This window comes from Symphalangus syndactylus, chromosome 6 (assembly GCF_028878055.3).
Source record: "Symphalangus syndactylus isolate Jambi chromosome 6, NHGRI_mSymSyn1-v2.1_pri, whole genome shotgun sequence".
NCBI classification, from domain to species: domain Eukaryota; kingdom Metazoa; phylum Chordata; class Mammalia; order Primates; family Hylobatidae; genus Symphalangus; species Symphalangus syndactylus.
In genome coordinates, this window is record NC_072428.2 from 104,427,749 (window position 1) to 104,450,191 (window position 22,443).

At 34.2% G+C, this 22,443-nt stretch overlaps 1 protein-coding gene across 1 annotated transcript in view; it reads left to right on the top strand.

Moving 5' to 3' along the window:
- FOXP2 (forkhead box P2) overlaps nucleotides 1-22,443 on the top strand; it is a 605,419-nt gene that overhangs the window by 182,504 nt on the left and 400,472 nt on the right. The window contains exon 3 of the mRNA XM_063642138.1: nucleotides 16,896-16,986. The gene's annotated coding sequence lies outside the window, so the exon portion shown is untranslated. The remainder of the gene's footprint in view (nucleotides 1-16,895; nucleotides 16,987-22,443) is intronic.

Below are 22,443 nucleotides of genomic sequence, written 5' to 3' on the forward strand. Positions count from 1 at the left end.
TCTTTCACTTAATAATATACATTTAAGGTTTTTCCGTGTCTTTCCATGGCTTGATAGCTCATTTCTTTTAGTGCTAAATAATACTTCATTGTGTGTATATTTTACAGCTTATTTATCCAGTTTACCTACTGCAGGACATCTTGCTAGCCCCCAAGTTTTGGCAATTATGAATAAAGCTACTATAAGCATCTGTCTTCAGGCTTCTGTTTGGACTGAAATTTTCAGTTCATTTGGCTAAATAACAAAGAGCACAATATTTGGATCCTTTGGTTAGAGTGTCCTTAGTTTTGTAAGAAACTGCCACAGTCTTTCAAAGTGGCCGTGCAATTTTGCATTCCCACCAACAGTGAATGAAAGTTTCTGTTGCTCCACATCCTTGTCAGCATTTGATGTTGCCAGTGTATTGGATTTTGGGCATTCTAATAGCTATGTAGTGGTATCTGATTATTTGGCATTTCCCTGATGACATAGGTTGTTCTCATGTACTCAATTTGCCATCTGTGTATCTTCTTTGTTGAAGTGTCTGTTAAGATTTTTGGCCCAGTTTTTAATTGAGTTTTTTCCTTATTGTTGAGTTTTAAGAGTTCTTTGCATATTTTTGCTTAACAGTCCTTTATCAGATGTGTCTGTTGCACATATTTTCTCCATTCTGTGGCTTATCTTCCCATTCTTTTGTCTTCACAGTGCTTTTGTGGAGCAGAAGTTTTCAGTTTTAATGAAGTCCACTTTATCAGTTATTTATTCCATGGATCATGCCTTTGATATCTAAAAAATCATCACTATACCTAAGGTCATCTAGGATTTCTATATTATTTTCACATTTAGGGCTATGATCCATTTTGAGTTAATTTTCTGACAGGTGAAAGGTCTGTGTCTCGATTCATTTTTTTTTTTTTTTTTTTTTTGTATGTGGATGTCTAGTTGTTCTAGCACCATATGTTGAAAAGACCATTCTGCTCATTGTATTGCCTCTGTTCCTTTATCAAAGTTAAATTGACTATAATTATGTAGGTCTATTTCTAGGCTATTTTGTTCCATTTATATATTTGTCTGTTCTTTCACCTTGCTGTAATTACTTATTAGTTCCAGGAGTATTTTTGCTGATTCTTTCAGATTTTCTACACAGCCAGTCATGTTTTCTCCAAACAAAGAGAGTTTTATTTTATTTTTTCCCAATATGTGTACTTTTTCTTTCTTTTACTTGTTTTGCCACGTTTGCTACAACTTCCAATAAACTGCTGAGAAGGAGTGGTGAGCGGGGACATCCTTGCCTTGCACTGGATATTAGTAGGAAGGATTTGAATTTCTCACAATTAAGTATGTTAGCTGTCGGGATTTCGTAGATATTCTTTATCAGGTTAAGGAAGTTCCCCTCTATTCCTGGTTTACTGAGAGGATTTATATATATATATAAACATATATATATAAATATATATAGATATATATGAATATATATATATGAATATATATATAAATATATATATAAATATATAAATACATAAATATATATATAAATATATATATAAATATATATTTAAATATGTATATAAATATATATTTAAATATATATATAAATATATAAAAATATATATAAATATATATAAAAATATATATCTATAAATATATATCTATAAATATATATAAATATATATCTATAAATATATAAATATATATCTATAAATATATATAAATATCTATAAATATATATAAATATATATCTATAAATATATATATATTTAAACCATGAATGGATGTTGGATTTTGTCAAATGCTTTTCTGCATCTATTCATATGATCGTGTGATTCTTTAGTATGTTGTTGTGATGGGTTATATTAATTGATTTGTGAATGTTGAACCAACCTTACATTCCTGAGATAATCCCACTTGGTAATGGTATATAATTTTTTACACAATATTGGATTTGGTTTATTAATATTTTGTTGAAGATTTTTGCAATTTGTGTTCCTGAGGGAGATTGGTCTGTAGATTTCTTTTCTTGTAATATCTTTGGTTTTGGTATTCGGGTAATGCTGGCTTCATCAAATGAGGAAGGAAGTATTTCTTCCACTTCTATCCTCTGAAATAGATTGTAGAGTATTGGTGTAATTTCTTCCTTAAATGTTTGGTAGAATTCACCAGCAAACCAACAGGGGCCTGGTGCTTTCTATTTTGGGAGGTAATTAATTATTGACTCAGTTTCTTTAATAGACATAGGCCTATTCTGGTTATTTCTTCTTATAAGAGTTTTGGCAGCTTGTGTCTTTCAAACTTTCATCCATTAGGGTATTAAATTTCTGGGCATAGAGTTGTTTGTCAGCTTGTGTCTTTCAGAGTTTCATCCATTAGGGTATTAAGTTTCTGGACATAGAGTTGTTTATAATATTTCTTTATTATTATTCTCACATCCATGGTATCTGTAGTGATTTCTCCCCTCTGTAATGATTTCTGATAGTAGTAATTTGTGTCCTTACTTTTTTTTATGGAGCCTGGATAAAGGCTCATCAGTTTTACTGATCTTTTCAAAGAATTAGTTTTTAGTTTTGTTGATTTTTTTCTATTTATTTCCTGTTTTCAATTTCACTGAGTTATTTTTTAATCCTTATTATTTCTTTTCTTTTGCTTACTTTGGATATAATTTAATATTCTTTTTCTAGTTTCCCAAAGAGGAAATATAGGTCATGGATTTTATATCTTTTTTCTTTTCTAATAATGCATTTAATATGATAAATTTTCCTCTGAGCACTGATATTACTTTATCTCACACATTTTGATAAGTTATATTTTCATTTTCTCTATGTTCGTAATGTTATTAAATTTCTCTTGAGGTTTCTTCATTGATCCGTGTGTTACTTAGAATTGTGTGGTTTAATCTCTACATATTTTGGGAATTTTAGTTACCTTCCTGTTGTTTATTTCTAGGTTAATGCTTTTGTGATCTGAGAGCAGATGTTGTTTGGATTCAATTCTTTCAAAATCTGTTAGGATGTGTTTTATGACTGTGAATGTGGTCTATCTTGGTGAGTGTTCCTATGTGAGCTTGAGAAGAATGAGTATTCTGCTGGTATTATTGTCCGTCTCATGTAGTCTACAGATGTTACTTATATCCAGTTGATTGATGGTGTTGTATTCAACTATGTCTTTACTGATTTTCTGCCTGATAGATCTGCCCATTTTTGATAGAGGAGTGTTGAAGTTTTTAACTGTAATAGTAGATTCATCAGTTTTTCCCTGCCAATTTATCAGTTTCCACCCCCACATAGTTTCTTGCTCTGTTGTTAGGTACATACGTGTTAAGGATTGTTGTCTTCTTAGAGAATTGACCCCTCTAATACTATTATCTCTGACAACTTTCCTTGCTTTGAAGTCTGCTATGTCTGAAATTAATATAGATACTCCCATTTTCTTTTGATGAGTGTTACCATGCTATATTTCTTTATCCATTTACTTTTAATCTATATGTGTCTTTATATTTAAAGTGCATTCCTTGTAGACAGCAAATAATTCGATCTTATTTTTTGGTCCAGTTTAACAGTCTCTTTCTTAGTTGGTGCACTTAGACCATGGATGTTCTGTTGGAGTAGTATCTACCATATGTGTTACAGTTTTCTATTTGTTGCCCTTGTTCTTTGTTCCTATTTTTCTTCCATTTTTTGCTGCCTTTTGTGATATTAAAGATTTTATATAATTTTATTTTTTCGTCTTTCTCAGCATGTCAGTTCTTTTTTTTTTCTTTTTATTATTGTCCCATAGTTTGCAATATAGATTTATAACTAATCCAAGTCCACTTTCAAGTAACACTACACCACTTCATGGGTAGTGTGAGTACCTTATGAAAACCACTGTAATTCACCTCTTCCATTCTTTGTATTACTACTGTCATTCAATTTGCTTATATATAAGCATGCATAAGCATATATACACATATACATGAGATATGTACATTGAGATTATTTTGAACAAACTGTTATATGTTAGATCAATTAAGCATAAGAAAAATAAAAGTTTTAATTTTACCTTCTCTTATTCCTTCTATTATCCTCTTCCTTTCTTTATGTAAATCTGAGTGTCTGACCTATATTATTGTCCTTCTAGATAAAGAATTTAACATTTCTTGCAAGGCAGGTCTACTGGAAACAATTTCCTTCCGTTTTTATTTGTCTTATATTTTTCCTTCACTTTTGAAGGATAGTTTCACAGGGCACGGAATTCTGGATTGGTCTTTTTTTCCCTCTCAAAACTTTTTTTTTTTTTTTTTTTTTGAGGCAAGATCTCACTCTGTTGTCTGGGCTGGAGTGCAGTGGCACGATCTCGGCTCAAGGCAGCCTTGACCTCCCTGGGCTCAAGTGATCCTTCCATTTCAACCACCCAGGTAGCTGGGACTGCAGGCATGTACCACCATGCCTGACTAGTTTTTTTATTTTTATTTTTATTTTTTTTTGTATTTTGTAGAGATGGGGTTTCACCATGTTACCCAGGCTGGTCTGGAACTCCTAGTCTCAAGCATCCGCTCACCTCAGCCTCACAAAGTGATGGGATTGCAGGCTACCGTGCTTGGCCCGTTTCAACACTTTAAATATTTTATTCTATTCTCTCTCCTTGCTTGCATGGCTTCTGAGGGAGAAATTAGATGTAATTCTTTTTTTTCTGTATAGGTAAGGTGTTCTTTTCCTCTTTATTTTTTCAGGACTTTTTTTTATTTTTCTTTGATTATCTGTAGTTCGAGAATTATAAACGTAGGTGTAGTTTGTTGACATTTATTCTAATTGGTGTTCTCTGAGTTTTCTGGATCTGTGTGTTAGTGTTTGACAATATTTTGGCGGAATTCTGTCATTGTCATTATTGTGTAGAATATTTATTCTCTTTCCCTCTTTATTCTCCTCTTGTATTCCCATTATGTGTATATTAGACATTGTGTAGTTTTCCCACAGTTCTTAAATACTCTGTTTTGTTTTCTTAAATCTTTATTCTCTTTGCTTTTTAGTTTTAGAGGTATTTACTGAGATATCCTCAAGTGCAGAGATTCTGTCCTCAGCTGCATCCAGTTTACCAATAAGTTGTGTCCTGTCTAGTAGTAAGCCTTCATTTCTGTTATAGCAGTTTTTTAAATCTCTAGTTATGTTTGTGTTTGTTTTTTGTTGTTGTTCTTTCCTAGGAGTTCCGTCTCTTTGCTTCTATTGCCCATCTGTTATTGGATACTGTCTTCTTTATCCATTAGAGCACTTAGCACATTAACCATAGTTTTCATAATAGTTGTTTTACATTCCTGGTCTGATAATTCCAATATACCTGCTATGTCTGATTCAGATGTCCTTTCAAATTATGATTTTTGCCTTTTGATATGCCTTGTAATGTTTTCTTGATAGCTGGACATGATGTACTTGGCAAAAGAAACTGCTATAAATGGTCCCTTAGTAGTGTGATGGTGAGGTTTGGGAAGACAGAAAGCATTCTATAGTTCTAGGATTAGGCCTCAGTCTTTTAGTGAGCTTATGACTTTTCATTGTGAACTTCACAAGTGTTTTTCAGTTTTTTCTCCCCCCTGCCCCTTAGGTGGGAGAGGATGGCTAGATTGGGCTGGAGCTGGGCATTTCTTCTCTTAAATTGAAGGCAAGAGCTGACTAGAGTTTAATATTTCCTTTCCTTCAGGTCAAGTAGTTTTTGATAATGTGATACTATCCCAGTGGGGTAGGCTCTGGTTAACTAGTATCTCCTGAGGTCAAGTCTTGTTGAGAAGAACAGAGTGCCCTGGTATATTTTTATTGTTATTTATTTATTTATTACTTTTTGAGACAGAGTCTCGCTCTTTCACCCAGGCTGGAGTGAATTGGTATGATCTTGGCTCAGTGCAAGCTCCGCCCCCCTGGTTCAACGGATTCTCCCGCCTCAGCCTCCCGAGTAGCTGCGATTAAAGGCATCTACCACCATGCCTGGCTAATTTTTATATTTTGTATTTTTAGTAGACACAGGGTTTCATCATGTTGGCCAGGCTGGTCTCGAACTCCTGACCTCAGGTGATCCACCCATCTCAAACTTCCAATGTGTTAGAATTACAGGTATGAGCCACCACACCCGGCCACTGGCATATTTTTAAATTTTCCCCTCCCCTCTGCTGGAAACTTGAAGTGATGTTTCTTTGATATCCACTGTGAAAATCCATTCATAATGGACAAGCTGGCAGGGGAGTATACCTGGGTCCCCCTGGAGTTATCCTTTTAGGATTGTCTTCACTGAAATTTCATCAAGGCATCAATTACAGCTCAGATTTTCCTATTCTGGTACTGGTTCCCATAGTGGTGATCATAGGACTCCTTGGTTTTATTGTCTACCTCTTCAGTCCTGGGGCCAGTGGTTTGCACTGCATCTTGACCTCTCTTATGGATCTTGGAAGAATTGATTTTTCAGCCTGTTCAGCTTTTTACTTCTTGTTAGGGTGGAGTGGTGACTCCCAAGCTCCTTACGTGTGGAATTAGAAACCAGAAGTCAGCTTATGTTTTTAAAAACACACTGTATCTCGACATCTCGATAAAATTTTATTAATCCAATAATACTATGGAAATTTTGGAAGTAAAAATATATAGTGGAGGTGATAAATTAATGTCTGAAATGGTAGATACAGCGTTAAGATTGCCTAAAGAGATCAACTAGTTTTTCTCCTCTATCATAGAAGCTCCTAAACCAGGTATGTAGGTGTTTAGAAGTTGGAACCCACTGGCAAATAATTAACTTCATCAGGAAAGTTCTTGAAGAAGGACTGATATTGGGTGATGAGTTTAGCAAGGTTGAATCATTGAGAAACATTTTCAGTAGCTAAATGAATATGTTTGCAAATTTTATTATTTTTATTTTTGATAATGTTTCTGTAGGTTTTAAAAAGGGTATCCCCAAAACAGTTTTCTAACAGGTTTGACTTGATACACAGTCAGGAATGCTTTAAGGTAATACAGAAAACTGTGAGAGTGGGGTTTTGAATTGCCCACCGTCGTGTCAGGGATATGCCTTTAACTATTTTGAGTACCTAGAGAGCATCTTGTCAGTCTTTGGCTTGATATCTGGACAGCTCCTAGCATAGTGCTTATATTTTAAGCGATTCTTTATAAACATTGGATACAGTCTACTGGCTAAAGACCATTAAAAAAAACCAAACCCCTGACTTTACTTGCAAGCCAGTTTCCTACAGATTCTCATCTGAGTAAAAATATACATTTTATAAAATTTTCAACAATATAGTCATAATTTCAATCTTTTTCAGTTCTAACACTAATGATGCTATTGTGATTTTTTTGTTCTTAAATCTTATCACTTATTGACCGTGATAATTTGCCTTATTTTATACTGTATGTTGCTGTGGATAGGCAGGAAATCAGAGTTTCATAAATTTAAATAGCTTTAATATTAATTCAGAATTTTTGAAACAAATACCATATCCTGGATGAGAATATACTGATGTTACCCTTGAAATGTTTTTATCACAAAACATTAACGTGTAGAGGACGCTCCTTACTGGTAAATATATTATATTGTGATAGAGGCTGAGAGAGCTGATATTAGAGTAAGACTACAGACTTCACAAAGAAAGGATCTGGAATTGGGATTGTTCAACAAGTGATAGAACATGAAAATCTGAAGTCATTCAGAATTGTCAGAGTCCTTATATAGCTGTGGTTATTTATTCCTCAGATGATTAGGAAGTCCAACAACTCCCAATATCCTATTTTTTTACATACTTGAAAATACTTTCTCTGAGGTTGGAGTTTTATTTATCTAGACTGCCTGTGTCACATTTCCCCTGGTATGACAAGAGATGGATAGAGCATCTCTAGCAGCAGGAAAGTGGCTGCATAGTCATTTTCATCTATGTTAATGCACACTTGCTTCTGTAAGCCATGTTTACACACTTGATCACTTTGTTATTTTGCTGAAAATGAGAGCTTCTTGTCAATGAAAATAAGAGCGGGAAATGAAAAAATATAATCCAATGAATTGTTTTGATGATCATAAATGCTTGTCTTAAACTTGTTATATTAGTTTAAAAAAAAAGCATTTGTTGCTTAGCATAGAAAGGGTGATGAGCTTACCTGTTTTCTTATGTAAGAAAGAAAGGAAGGAAGATCAGAGGCAGGAGGGGGTGAGAGAATAAAATAAATACATGAAGCACCTTTAAATATGATGCATTTTTTTAAGGCTTAGGCATCTTACTGCAATAAAGAACTTGAAACTAAAATGAGACCATTTTGTATAATCTGAGTCTATTTAAACCTGCTTTAGCAATTCTACTAATAGCATTTCTGAATTTTTCTTTGCTGGTTTTTTCTAATTTAGTCTTACCAGACTCTCAGGCAAAAAATAAATAAATAAATAAATAAATAAATAAATAAATAAATAAATAATAAAAACAGGTGTTTTCTGAAGAAATTCTTTTTTTATTGACTTACTGGTGTATTTTTTGAGCCCCCAACTGAGCACATGCCCCCGTAGAATGAATTAAGTCCAGTTTTTTCTAACCTAGGAGATTGTGTTTAACCTATTGCTTATGATTATAAAATTTTTTTACCTTTGAATCAGAATTGGTACTTTAATTTTATTGTCTGAAATTCTTTTCCTCTTTCCAATTTTTCATATTTTACTTTTAGTGACAGTGTCAAGAGCACTGTGATTTTTTCCTCTCCCACAGGATATTGGAAATACCAAACAGTATTTATGTTATTTTAGACATGTATTATTCTTCGCTCATCATGGTAGCATACATTTACATGTTTATGGTTTATGTGACTTTAATAGCTCTCATAATTATTTTAACAAACAGTTCTAGTTAGCATGAACATTTTTTATAAAAGCTATACTTTGTTCTATGAAAAGTGAGATACAGTCACTACAGAAGCCTTTTTCTAAGTTTAAATGTCATAAAAATTATTTTATTGCCAGTAATATTTTATAAAAAGTAGATAAAAATTTAAATATACTTAAAAGTCTTCAGCTATTAGAATATAATAATTATTCTTTTGATTACCTCATGAGAAATTCAGAAGGGTATTAGGTTGTGATTCAGACAAGTGTGTCACTTTCTCTACCTGCCTCAAAAATAATTATTATTTTCCCAGGACAAATTGCTGTTATAGTTGGTATTACCCTGTGCTTACTTTTGCTTACATGATATCACATTTTAACTTATGATCTATCCTTGTCCTTGGAAAATATCATTCACTTAAAAGCATACTTACTACATGCTTAACCTGTCCTTAAGCATAGTCAACACTTAGTGTGTCTTTTATCTCTGTCTCTCTAGCAGATCATAAACTTGGTACATAACAGATGTTTAGTAATTGCAATGACTGAAGGTGAAAAAGGCTTTTTATGCAATTTGAATTTTTTTTTTTTTTTTTTGAGACGAAGTCTCACTCTGCCGCCCAGACTGGAGTGCCATGGCGCAATTTTGGCTCACTGCAACCTCCCCCTCCCGGGTTTAAGCAATTCTCATGCCTCAGCCTCCCAAGTAGCTGGCATTACAGGTGCCCACTACCATGCCCGGCTAATTTTTGTATTTTTAGTAGAGACGGAGTTTCACCATGTTGGCCAGGCTGATTTCAAACTCTTGACCTCAAGCAATCCACCCTCCTTTGCCTCCCAAAGTGCTGGGATTACAGGCATGAGCCACCGTGCCTGGCCTGAAATTTGATTTTAAAGTATTTTTACCTGTTTTGTGTAAAGATGATACTGCGTTTTTAAACAGTTCCATCAGGGAGCTCTTACTTTTGCTCTGAGTAAAATCCAAGAAGGCAGAAACCTACAACTAACTGTCCTAGCATTATACTTTTCTTTGATGATTGCTTGCTAACTTCCATTTTACTATTACTGTTACTAGACTGCTTATTGATTAAATTTTGATTTTTACATTATCTGACAGAACATTATCTGCCAATAAAATATTTAGGTATTTCCAACTTGGAGCTAGAAAGGAATTTATAAATATAAAAAATGACTGAAAACAAAATTGTCCTATTCTTGAATAAATATATTTCAAACTGTACCCATAATGTCAGCAGGGTTAATTTTCATTGTGGCTCCAATTTTTTTCAAGGTACAGTTTTATTTCACCTCTATTTCTGTGAATGTATCTTCTTAATGGATTTATTAGGATGTGGTGGAGTCTTGAAGGATCATTGGCTCCACTTTCTTAGATCCAGGTATTGTTTTTTTTGAGACGGAGTCTCGCTCTGTCGCCCAGGCTGGAGTGCAGTGGCGTGATCTCGGCTCACTGCAAGCTCCGCCTCCCGGGTTCACGCCATTCTCCTGCCTCAGCCTCTCTGAGTAGCTGGGACTGCAGGCGCCCGCCACCACGCCCGGCTAATTTTTTGTATTTTTAGTAGAGACGGGGTTTCACCGTGGTCTCGATCTCTTGACGTCGTGATCCACCCGCCTCGGCCTCCCAAAGTGCTGGGATTACAAGCGTGAGCCTCCGCGCCCAGCCAGATCCAGGTATTGTTAACTGAGGGGTAAGTCAGTCAGGCAAGAATAAAGCTTACATAGGCCCCACTCTGTACAGATAATGCTTACATGTTTCACTCAATGTGGCTCAAAGAGAGCAAATTTAAGCTCTCAGAGGTAATTAAAGTACCTATCCTTAGCAATTTTCAAGAATCTCCTTTTACCTCAGTACTCTACAAAGATATTAGAAGGGTAATTTGAGAAACTCATGGAATAAATCTGTTGTAGATTAGCTATAATTAGTATTTATGTGTATATGTTTAGATCTGCATCATAGCTTTGCATCATATGCAGTCTTCACTACAGTGGAGTTCTAGTATTAACTATCAAAACTACAAATTATGTTTTATTAAGGTATAGGTTAAATCACTGGTTTTTGAACTTTAAAACAATATTACATACTTAACTCCAAAATGTATGACCTCAGTAATGTTTTTTTGAAGTTCCAAAATATAATTGATTTTGCTCCACATTAAATTAAGGCAGTGGGACAGAGCATTCCTTTATTTCCTCCTTTGAACATTCATTGAATTAAATTTTGAACTAGGATTACTTAAGGACAATATCTGTGTCCTGGTTTATATCTTACTATTTATCCTACCTAAAATTTCATTTTTAAATTCCCATGCCTGTCTAGTTTTATATTAGTCTACAGATTAATACATTCATTCAACAAATATTTATTGTGTGCCTACTATGTGCAAGGGAGTATTCTAGGTTCATAGGATTAAGAAATAAATAACAGACACACATCCATGTCCTTGTGGAACTTAAACTGCTTTAATCAAAGTGGGATGATAATTATAGTGGGCACTGTGTATCTCTGGTGGCAGTTTTACAGTATTTAGCCTTTGCAGAAGTAGCTTTTAAACATTTTAGCTATTTCTTTTTTTTTTTTTTCTGTTTGCAACATCTTTACAAATGACAGTAACATGATGTTTCTCTCATGCTAATGCAAAAAAGAAAATGCCTGCTTCATAGTACCTTCTGAGCTCTTTGTAAATTTTGGTAGGAATAATGTAGGCACTGCTGCCTCCTGAGAAATCTTACCATATTCCTCAGAAGCCTATGATTACTTTTTAAAAATTCCATTAGCATACATCACCATTACCAAACAGTTAAATTTGTTATTAATTTGTGAATTAAACTTGTGAGTTTGTTGCCTTGACAGAATTTGGTTGTTGATTTTCTGTTCACTGAAATGTTGGTTATAATATCAGCCTTCATAGCCAATCAACAGTTACCTACCTCCTCTTGTTTGGCTATAGTTAACTACCCTGTTTTGAGAAAATAAAATAATCCTTAGTTCTCACCATTATTCAGGAAGCCATGTGCTATACAATATTAAAACAGTATTTAAAATGTTAGTATAATTTTTCTATTGAACATCAGTTACACATCAGGACCTATATAACACATATGTTTTATTTCTTTACTCCAAATTTATAATATATTTTTCCAAATCATGAAATTCACCAGGCTAAGGATTTTGTATTATGATATTCAGCAGTAGAATTCAAAAGACACTTGTTTTATCCTTATGCTTTATATGATGTAATGTTTTCCTTTTCATTTAGAAAACAATTAAATGATAGCATTTCTTTTAGGATTCATCTTCATTTTTATTAATTAGAAGACAATAGAGTAGAAAATATTAACAAAGAGTTCCAAGTAGCTGATTAGAAGACTAAATCTCTTTTCTATAAATAAATTACTAGAACAAAATAAAAATTAAACAAAAATAAATCACCTAGGTTAGGCGTAGTTGGCTCATGCCTGCAATCCCAGCACTTGGGGAGGCTAATGTGAGAGGATTGCTTGAGCCAGGAGGTCGAAACCAGCTTGGGCAACATAAGGAGACTCTGACTCTACAAAAAGTGAAAAAAAATTACCCAGGTGTGTGGCCCACACCTGGAGTCCCAGCTACTTGTGGGGGCTGAGGTGGGAGAATAGCTTGAGCCTGGGAATTGGAGACTTCAATGAGCTACAGTCACACTACTGCACTCTAACCTTGGTGACTGAGCAAGACCCTATCTAAAAAGAAGAGCAAAACAAAACAAAACCCATAAAAAAACTAATAAATCTTCTACTAATTATTCACTTTATCTAATATAATTCCTTACAGAAGATAGGTCAAATTGTCTGGGAATGTCTGAGTGATGTTCTTCTGCCTGCCACAGCATACCTCAACAAATTCGTAATCCAATTTAAAAGGCTAGAAGAAATTAGAAAAGGGAATGTTTCAATACGTGAATGGCACACAGATCCTTTCACTCAGGCAGAGTTATTTGACTGTCTAAGCTTCAACTGGGTTTTGCTCCTGTATATACCCTGTCTCTCAGCACATTGTTAAAAAAAAAGCCCATCCCTTACATATTCCTAATGATATTGCATATTCCATAAAAGCAGAGTTGTGGTTTTAACCCAGAACCAGGACCGTGTGTGACATATAGTTGCAAAAAATAATGTGTGTGAATGTGTGTATATAAGAGAACTCTAGTTAGCCTCTCTAGCTCAGATTCTGTCTCCTTCAAATTATCTTATTTTCTTTTTATGGCTTTAGGTTTCTAAAATAAGAGTTTTCTATATATCATTAAGTGAACATTTGGTTCTGATTATTATGATCACTGTGCACCATAATCTATGCTATGGAGAAAAAGGAATGCTTATACACTGTTGGTGGAAGTGTAAATTAGTTCAACCATTATAGAAAACTGTGGCTATTCTGTAAAGACCTAAAAACAGAACTACCATTCAACACAGCAATCCTGTTACTGGGTATATACCCAAAGGAATATAAATTGTTCTATCATAAAGACACATGGACACATATGTTCCCTGTAGCACTATTCACAATAGCAAAACATGGAGTCAACCTAAATGCTCATCAATGGTAGACCATGGAATACTACGCAGTCATAAAAAGAAATGAGGTAATATCCTTTGCAGGAACATGGATGGAGCTGGAGGCCATTATCCTTAGCAAACTAATGCAGGAACAGAAAAGCAAATACTGCATATTTACACTTACAAGTGGGAGTTAAATGATGAGAACACATAGACACATAAAGGGGAACAACAGATACTACGGCCTACCAAAGGGTTGAGGGTGGGAGGATGGGGAGTATTAGAAAAAATAACTAACTTGTACTAGGCTTAATACCTGCATGACAAAATAGTCTGTATACGAAATCCCTGTGGCATGAGATTACCTTCACTGTACCCCTGAACTTGAAGTTTAAAAAATAAATAATAAAATTAGTTTTTTGGGTTTTTTTGGTATTTGACTTTCTTCAAGAAACACAGGCATAGAATTAAAAAATCAAATGGATTGTAGGGATTATTAACATGAAAAATAGCAGCCCTCTGCCTTGTATTTTCTCACTACCTACTTCAGCTACACAGTGGCAATGTGCTTCTGGTATTTACTTCTATTACCTAAATAATATGCTTATTGCTATTTCTCCATTTATCAGTTTCAACAGGAGTTTTGAGTAAAGAAAATGGAGAAGCTTGTGAGAGAGAAAGGTATGTAAACAAGAACATGAAATGAGATTTAAGCTAATATATTTAAAGTAGAGGTGCCCATAGGGTGCTTTGAGAGCATAAAGAACATAGACATGTTAGGTCTTCCAAATTGCTTTAAAGAATAACTTTATAATTTATGCTTTTGTTAGCAGTAAACAAGAGTTCCATCTTTATTCTTATCAATACTGCACAGAATTCATTCAAATTCACGCTCTTCTGATGACATAAAGTGATATCTCATTGGTTTTTTAATTTGTATCTTCCTGATTACTAGTGATTTTATGAGTTTTAAACAGTATGGGCTCCTTCTGAACACTTCCTTTTCAAGGTTCTTTGCTCATTTTTCTATTGGTTTCCTCTGAATATATAAGTATACGTTAACCAGTATTAATTCCTCATTGGTTTTAGGTGTTCTCTCAGTTTACCTATGAAATTATCTATGGTATCCTTAACTGAAAATTTTCATTGTTTTTAGAAAAATCAATTAATTTTATGTCTTATGATTTATGCTTTTTAGGCCATGTTTCAGAAAGTTTTTTACATCTGTGTCTCAAAAATAGTTGCCTAATTTTTTTTTTCTTAATAACTTTGAAAAGGTGAAGTTTACATTTAACTCTTTAATCTCTCAGGAATTCAAATTTCTATATGGTGTGATAAGGTGCCCACTTTACTTTCTGCCCGATTCTTAGATCAGTTTTTGCTCTATACAGTAAGCCAACACCAGTATTTTCTTTTACTTTGTGAAGTTATTATATATAACGCTCTCATGTATGTATGAACTGTTGTATGTATATATGAACTCTACGTGCCTGCAGCTGTACTGGGCTTTTTAGTACATGTTAATATTTTGTAGAGTAGGTTTTCCCCCTTTGCCCTTCATTTTTGAATTTTACTTTGATATTAATAGACCTTTTATAGCACATGCTTTTAAATGGGTTTAAAATGGGTTTGTGGATTTTCTTTTAAAAATTTAGAATTTATAGACTGATTTAGAAAAATTTGGAGAAGTTTCCCTGTGAATATTGGCAAGGGAAAATAAGTCAATATAAAATTACGAAATAATTTAGACTTATACTGAAGAAATCCACTTCTTTTGGGGGCGCATATTAGGCAGAATATAATTATGGAAGAAAAATTAACACAAGGAAAGCCAAGAGTGGGGCCTGCTAATGTAGAAAATTTTATTGTTAAGGGAAATGTGGACAACAGAACCAATAGAGAAAGAATAAAAGGAATATGAAGAACAGGAGTTCCAATTACCTTAATGTTTATGACTTTGAGTTACCTTAATACTTATAATTCACTAAACAGTGGTTTCAGATTGTGCTCTGTAGAATACCTAATGCTTTGTGAACACCAGAAGTACCCAAGGAAAGGAGTAATGGTGGCACTGAGTATTTAGAGGTGCAATTCAACCAGAATACATGATTATTAATTGGCCCTGGACTAAGGTTTTATTGCAAGAAAGGGTTCTTTAGCTTAAAAGTGTTTAGAAATGATTTCAATACAATTAGTGAAATGTCTAAATGTTCAACAAAGATGGCAAGTGATGCCAGTCATCCTTTTCTTTCTTTTTTTTTTTTTTGAGACGGAGTCTCACTCTGTCCCCCAGGCTGGAGTGCAGTGGCGCAATCTCAGCTCACTGCAAGCTCCGCCTCCCGGGTTCACGCCATTCTCCTGCCTCAGCCTCTCCGAGTAGCTGGGACTACAGGCGCCCGCCACCACGCCCGGCTAATTTTTTGTATTTTTAGTAGAGACGGGGTTTCACCGTGGTCTCGATCTCCTGACCTCGTGATCCGCCCGCCTCGGCCTCCCAAAGTGCTGGGATTACAAACATGAGCCACCGCGCCCGGCCGCCAGTCATCCTTTTCAATGCCTATGGCAGACATTGCTAATTGAACACAGAACTTCCTGCTGCAGATTCAGATTTACTCTCCATAAAGCTCTCCATTTAGTCACTACCGATCAATCAGAGTGTTGTGTGAGTCAAAACCCATTTACTGTCTATAACAGGGGTATCCAATCTTTTGACTTCCCTGGGCCGCATTGGAAGAAGAAGAATTGTCTTGGGCCACACATAAAATACACTAACACTAATGATAGCCGATGAACTAAAAAAGAAAAAAAAATTGCAAAAAGTCTCATAATGTTTTAAGAAATTTTACAAATTTGTGTTGGGCTGCCTTCAAAGCCGTCCTGGCCACGAGTTGGACAAGCCTGATCTATATAGTACTAAGTTCTATAATTTTAGTGGACCTTCAATACACTTAACATATTTTAGTCTAAGAAAGGTGTGAGCTAAATCTGTCAGATTAAAGAAGGAAGAAACTAGAAAAAGAGAGTAGTTGAATCGGAAATGGATCTAGGAAATACAAACTTAAATAAGCATTTCAATAATGATCCTTACATTGTAATTATGAGGAGTAAATGCTTACTACCAATTTGTTAATTGTGGAAAATCCTACAAAGCTCATTAAGTATGTGGTGTTGAAGAGGCAATTGAAATCAGTAATGTTTTCAGTTAAGAAATTGGAGACACAAATAATTTTTTGCTATAAATTATAAAATTGAATCACTGAAAAGTTTAAACTTGCCAGATCAATGAGAGTGGGAAACAAAATCTCCATCTCTTGGAAGTGCATCTTATGCTGTCTCCGCGGCCTTTGCTTTATACCAAACAATGTCTTGAAAGTTCTCTAAATTAAAATGTAGAAAAAGCATTTTTATATGTATTTGAATATTCACAAAGTAATGCATGTTAACATTAACAATTTTTCTTTTTAAGAATGAATATGTTTTATGTTCTGTGAAGTCCCTCCACTAATTGTGATGTAAATTTAAATTTAATTTTCTAAGCAGTGACAATTATTTGTTTCTATTAACAGGTCTACTCTAATGTGATGCTGGGATTGAATTTTCCTAGGACTCTGTTTCAAGGTTGATTTGAAAGTCTTGTGGAAGATCTGGAAGAAACAGGTAAGTGTCCTTTTGGTAAAAATTCTCTTTTGCTCATTGTGCTTATTTTTATTTTTCTAATGCTGATTTTACTCTTTAGTTTTCTTGGTTAAATATCTTTGCCCAAATGTTAAGAAGAAGTTTTCAGCGGACAATTGAGACATGTTAAATGTAGCAGTAGAAATATTTATCACTGCTATTGGGATTCCCATTTCACTGCTTGCTGCTCTCTTTCTATTAAACTTGGTATCACTTTTTAAAACCAGTATACATTTATGGGGAATGGGAATTTGGTTTGAAATATTAAAAGTAAATTATTAGGCAAGGAAAGCACTTGGAGAATCTTGTTACCATTGTACTTGCCTTTTATTATGCTGGTCTTTTCGGTATTATTTTTTAAAAGTTCATTTGATATTGAAGTTTTGGGGGATCTGAAATATTTAGGAAATAATGAGAATAATATACCAGTAATTATTTTTTTCTAGAAAATTTGATTTTTCTCATACAATTTTTGAGATCCAGTCAGCTATTTTGAAAGATTGTTTTCTGTTTTAATATTGCGTATCTTTAAATCTCGTGATAGTTTTCTTTGATATTTACAATGTTAACATATGAAGGTTCTCAATATATAATATTTATGTAAAATTGGATTTTCAGTTTTGCTGTTGAACTGTAATATCAATCAAACAGTTTGTCATGAGTATCCAAATTTAGAATAATATAATTTTAAAGGAAACCTGAAAGCAATTTTAGGCAGAGTTTGTATTTCAAAGCTTCCTAGTAGTTTATATCATTTCTTTCCCCAATCTTTACCTCAAGAGAGAGGGAAACCAAAATGCCCAGGCTTCTTCAGAATTATTCATTAAGAGTTTCACCATGAGCATAGGATAGGCCTCAGGATCTTCACTTTCTACCTAAATTTCTCTACCAATTTCTACAACTCTCTCAAGATACACTCCATAATTTCTCTGAGAGATTTTTGTCAATGTTCTTTAGTTATACAGTTAAATATTTCCCAGGTATTTTACCTTCTGTTTGGCCTATGGATTGTTTTTTGGTTCATTTCTTACCAGTTTTATTATTTTACCAGATACACGTTAAAATGATCCCACATTTATCTAGCATTTAAGATTTTCAAAGCCCTTTGGCAACCTTTTCCTTCATTTTACTCTTAATTTATGATGTAAGTAAGGTTGACATTATTATTCTTTGAAAGTGGATAAACAAAGACAAAGAATTAAAATGATCTGGAAAAAGTTATGTAGCTTGTTGTGATTTTATAGCTAGTAATACACAATTAGACATAGAACACATGTCTGCTAACACTCAATCTTTTTTGTGGTGAGTGGGGACATTATTTGTATGTTTGCCATAGATAATGGTTATGCCAATATACTCTATCTTTATACAACCTTTTGATATATAAGATATTACTTTTGAATAACAGGATGTTTATTTGTATAATAGCAGACGGAGTTTAGATTTATAATAAGCAGGAATGATCTAACAATGAACCAGGAAAGAATGAATCATGGAATCATGAAAGAAACTATTTTTAAAAAGTAGAGAATTCCTAGAAGAGAATATAATTTCACTTGAAGTTAGTCCTCAAACTGATTTTGGAATGTGCTACTTAGACTTTTGGTAGTTATGTGCTTATAGTGGCAGTTTTTAAATATTTTTAAACAAACACTAACCACATATTGGTGTAAATAATGAATATGCATAATGCCAAAGGTTCATCCTAATGGGAAAGTGAATTCTGAAAAAGCATTTTTTTTCTTGTAAATGTATAGAATTTTGAACCCTTGAGCTGGAAGTATGATCATAAGGGAGGAAGAAAATGTTGGAGAAGCAAAGATTTTGGAGTCAGGTTGATAGGCGTTTGCATCCTTGCTACTATTTTAAAAGCCAAAAAATCTTTTTAAATTAACCTCTGTTAATTTTTGCTTCTCAGCTCTCAAAGAGTAAAATAGGGGACTAATAGATCTGTTTATTGTATTCTTGTAAAAATTTAGCACTTGGTACATAGCTATTTTCAAAAAATACTAGATTTTTTCTTCTCTGCTCCCTTCTCCCTAGAAAATCCCTAAATGGAACTTGATTCAAACCTCCTATTTTCAAACAATTTTTTTTAAGTTTTATCTCCATTTCATCTCTCAAAGAAGTTAAATAACCTGCCCTACATAATACTTATAAGATGGGAACTAAAATGTTTCATACAACTTATAACTGAGATTATTTGTGTATGTGGGTAAATGCATAGTTGGGCATGTGGGTGGGTGTGTTTTCCTTCAAGATATTCACAGCTATTTTCAGAGTTTCCACTGCAAGACTATTAAGCTCAAATGAAATATCAGTTTTAGTTAATTCAGTAAAGTAGAAATAATTTTCATTCACTTATTTATAGAAAGTTGCTATAAATTTCATACTTATTAAAGATTAGGTATCATATGAAAAATATTTGCTCTATTTTTCAAATTATTAAAAAGTCAATGGACTATGTAGGAAGCTGATTTGGCAGACAGGGGGTTGGGTCAGCAGTTCAGATAGATAGCATACTGACATTCATTGTCAAAAGGAAACAGAGTGAGCAAGACTACAAATAGAGAGGGTTTAGAGTGGAGGTATTGAGAATGCAAGGTTGGAAACCAGCTTGCCTGGGTTTGAATGACAGTTCCAAAACAAACCTACCTTATGTGAAACCTTGAACAAGTCACCAAGGCTCTTTTACACTTAATTTGTCAATCTAGAGAATAGAGATAACAGTTCTTATTTAATAGAGTTGAATTGAGGATTAATTGTGTGAATACATATAAAGGGCATAATGAACATTTAAAAAGCCAGTATTATTTTATTTTCTATTATATGCATTTCAATCGTTGACTGTATTCAGGCCACGTGGCAAATACCCTGTATAGGATAATCTAATTTATGTCCAATCATGGGTCTTATAAGAAATGGGAAATATGAGTTAATTCTGTATCTTAGTTATTTTATGCTGTTATAACAAAGTACCATAGACTGAATGGATTATAAACAGAAATTTAATTTCTCACAGTAATGGGTGCTAGAAGATTAAGTTCAGGGTGTCAGCCTCTGGTGAGGGCATTCTTTCAGGTTATAGACTGCCATCTTCTTTCTCGTGTCCTCACATGGCAGAAAGGGGATGAGAGAACTCTCTGGGGTTCCTTTTATAAAAAGGACACTAATGACATTCATGAGGGCTCCATCTTCATGGCCTACCTACCAAAGGTTCTACCTCCTAGTACCGTCACATTGCGGGGTAGGATTTTAACATAGGAATTTGGGGACAACACAAATATTCAGTGTATTGCATTATGTACTTGTGCTCTCTGTGTTTGGTTAGAATGTGTATTAGTTTTCTATTACCATATGATGAATTTTCATGTATTTAGAAGCTTAAAACAACATACATATATCATCTCACAATTTCTGTAGGTAAGGAGTCCAGGCACAGTTTAGCTAAGGGTCTTAAAAGGCTGCAATCAAAATGTCAGCCAGGTTGCATTTCATTTAGAGCTCAGGGTCCTCTTCCAAACTCACGGCTTTTGAGCTGAATTCAGTCCACTGCAGTTTTAGGACTGAGATCCTCAGCCTCTAAATTCCACCTACAGCTCCTCCCATGTGGCACTCTCCATACACAGTTTACAAATAGTAGCTTGCTTCTTTAAAGCCAGCAGGAGAGTCTGTACTGCATGCTAGCAAAATGGAACATATATATATACATATATATGTGTGTGTATATATATAACATATATACACATATATATAACATATATATAACATATATATAATGTTTATATATAATATAAATGTTATATATATATAACATTAATACACATACACACGTGTGTATATATGGATGTGTGTGTATATATGTATATGTATAATGTGTGTATGTATATTAAAGTAATCATCAGAGTGACAACCCACAACCTTTGCCATGTTCTATTGGCTGGAATCAAGTCACAGGTCCAGCCCACACTCAAGGGGAAGGAATTTTACAGGGCATGAACATGGGGGCCACCCTAGGGACTGTCTGCCAAAGCATGATAAACTTAAAATTCATGAAATATGTTACTTTAACGTTTTATAATTATGTTACAGTTAATAATATTATTGAAACACGTAAAATTTTATTTTCATAGAGTTTTCTTACAGTGTAATTCCCAGCAGACTATTACTCTTTGCCTAAAATTCATCCATTGTTTCCAGCTGGCCAGAACCACCAGACTAATTATAGCCTAGTGTGGTGTTTAGTACACTCCAGAATGTGGCAAAACCCAAATATCTTACCTTTTCTCTTTACTCTGATATGCATACCTTTAACTACATGTTTTACGCTTTCTTGCCTACATCTTTGTCAGTGTACATCTTTTTCATTGTTTCTGTCCCATTCTCTATCTTTTTAAAGCACATTTAAATTTCTACCTTTTCCACTATATTTTTCTTATTTCTTACCTCCTTTTTAGCTAGCCTAGGACTTTTTCTGCATAGTATCATACCCTATCATAGTCAATCAGATGTTACAGACATGTGATCATCAATCTAATTCCCCTGCTACCCATAGAGATCACAGAATGTTGCTCATTTGTGTGTTTCTTACAATGTTGCATATAATAGTATCTTTAGAAATATTCACCGAATATGTAAAACACCTTCTTGATTTAGAACAGTGGTCTAACAGCCAGTATTCAGTTTGACAGTCATATTTCAGAAGATGTTCTTTATAAGTTATTCATTCTTATATTGGCTCAGTAATTTGAAATATATACCTCAAATAACCCTTAAGTTACTTGTGAGAATCCATTACAACTTACACCTTTGAAACCAATTACATATGGGAAAAACACAAATCACTGGAGTCCAGAGGGATAGCTGTGGTAGGCAGCCTCTAAGATGGTCCCCATTTTCTGGTTTTCACCCCATTATATTTTTTCCGCCCATATTTACCAGGGTTGGCCTATGTGATCAATAGAATATGGCACAAGTTCTGTTTGCTGGTATGTTGCTTTTCTGATTAGGTTATGCATGATATTAAGACATATGTTTTGAGTTTCCTTTCTTTCTCCCACTGTCTTGCCTCTGTCTCTCTCTGTTTCTGTCTCTTATCTTTGTCTCTGTTTCTGTCTCTCCCATTCTTTCACATGACTTGCCCTGGGGGAGGCTGGCTGCCATGGAGAGGTATTCATAGTGAGGAACTAAGCCCTTTAGCAAACAGCCAGGAAGGAGCCCACAAACAATTTGCAACTTCCTGAAAGACTCTGAGTCTAAGCCACCCAGCTAAACCACCCCTTGATTCCTGAGCCTCAGTAACTATTTGAGATATGATATAATTTGGCTGTGTCAGCACCCAGATCTCATCTTGAATTGTAGTTTCCATAATCCCCACTTGCTGTGGGAAGGACCAGTTGGAGATAAGTGAATCATGGGGCGGTGTCCCCATCCTGTTCT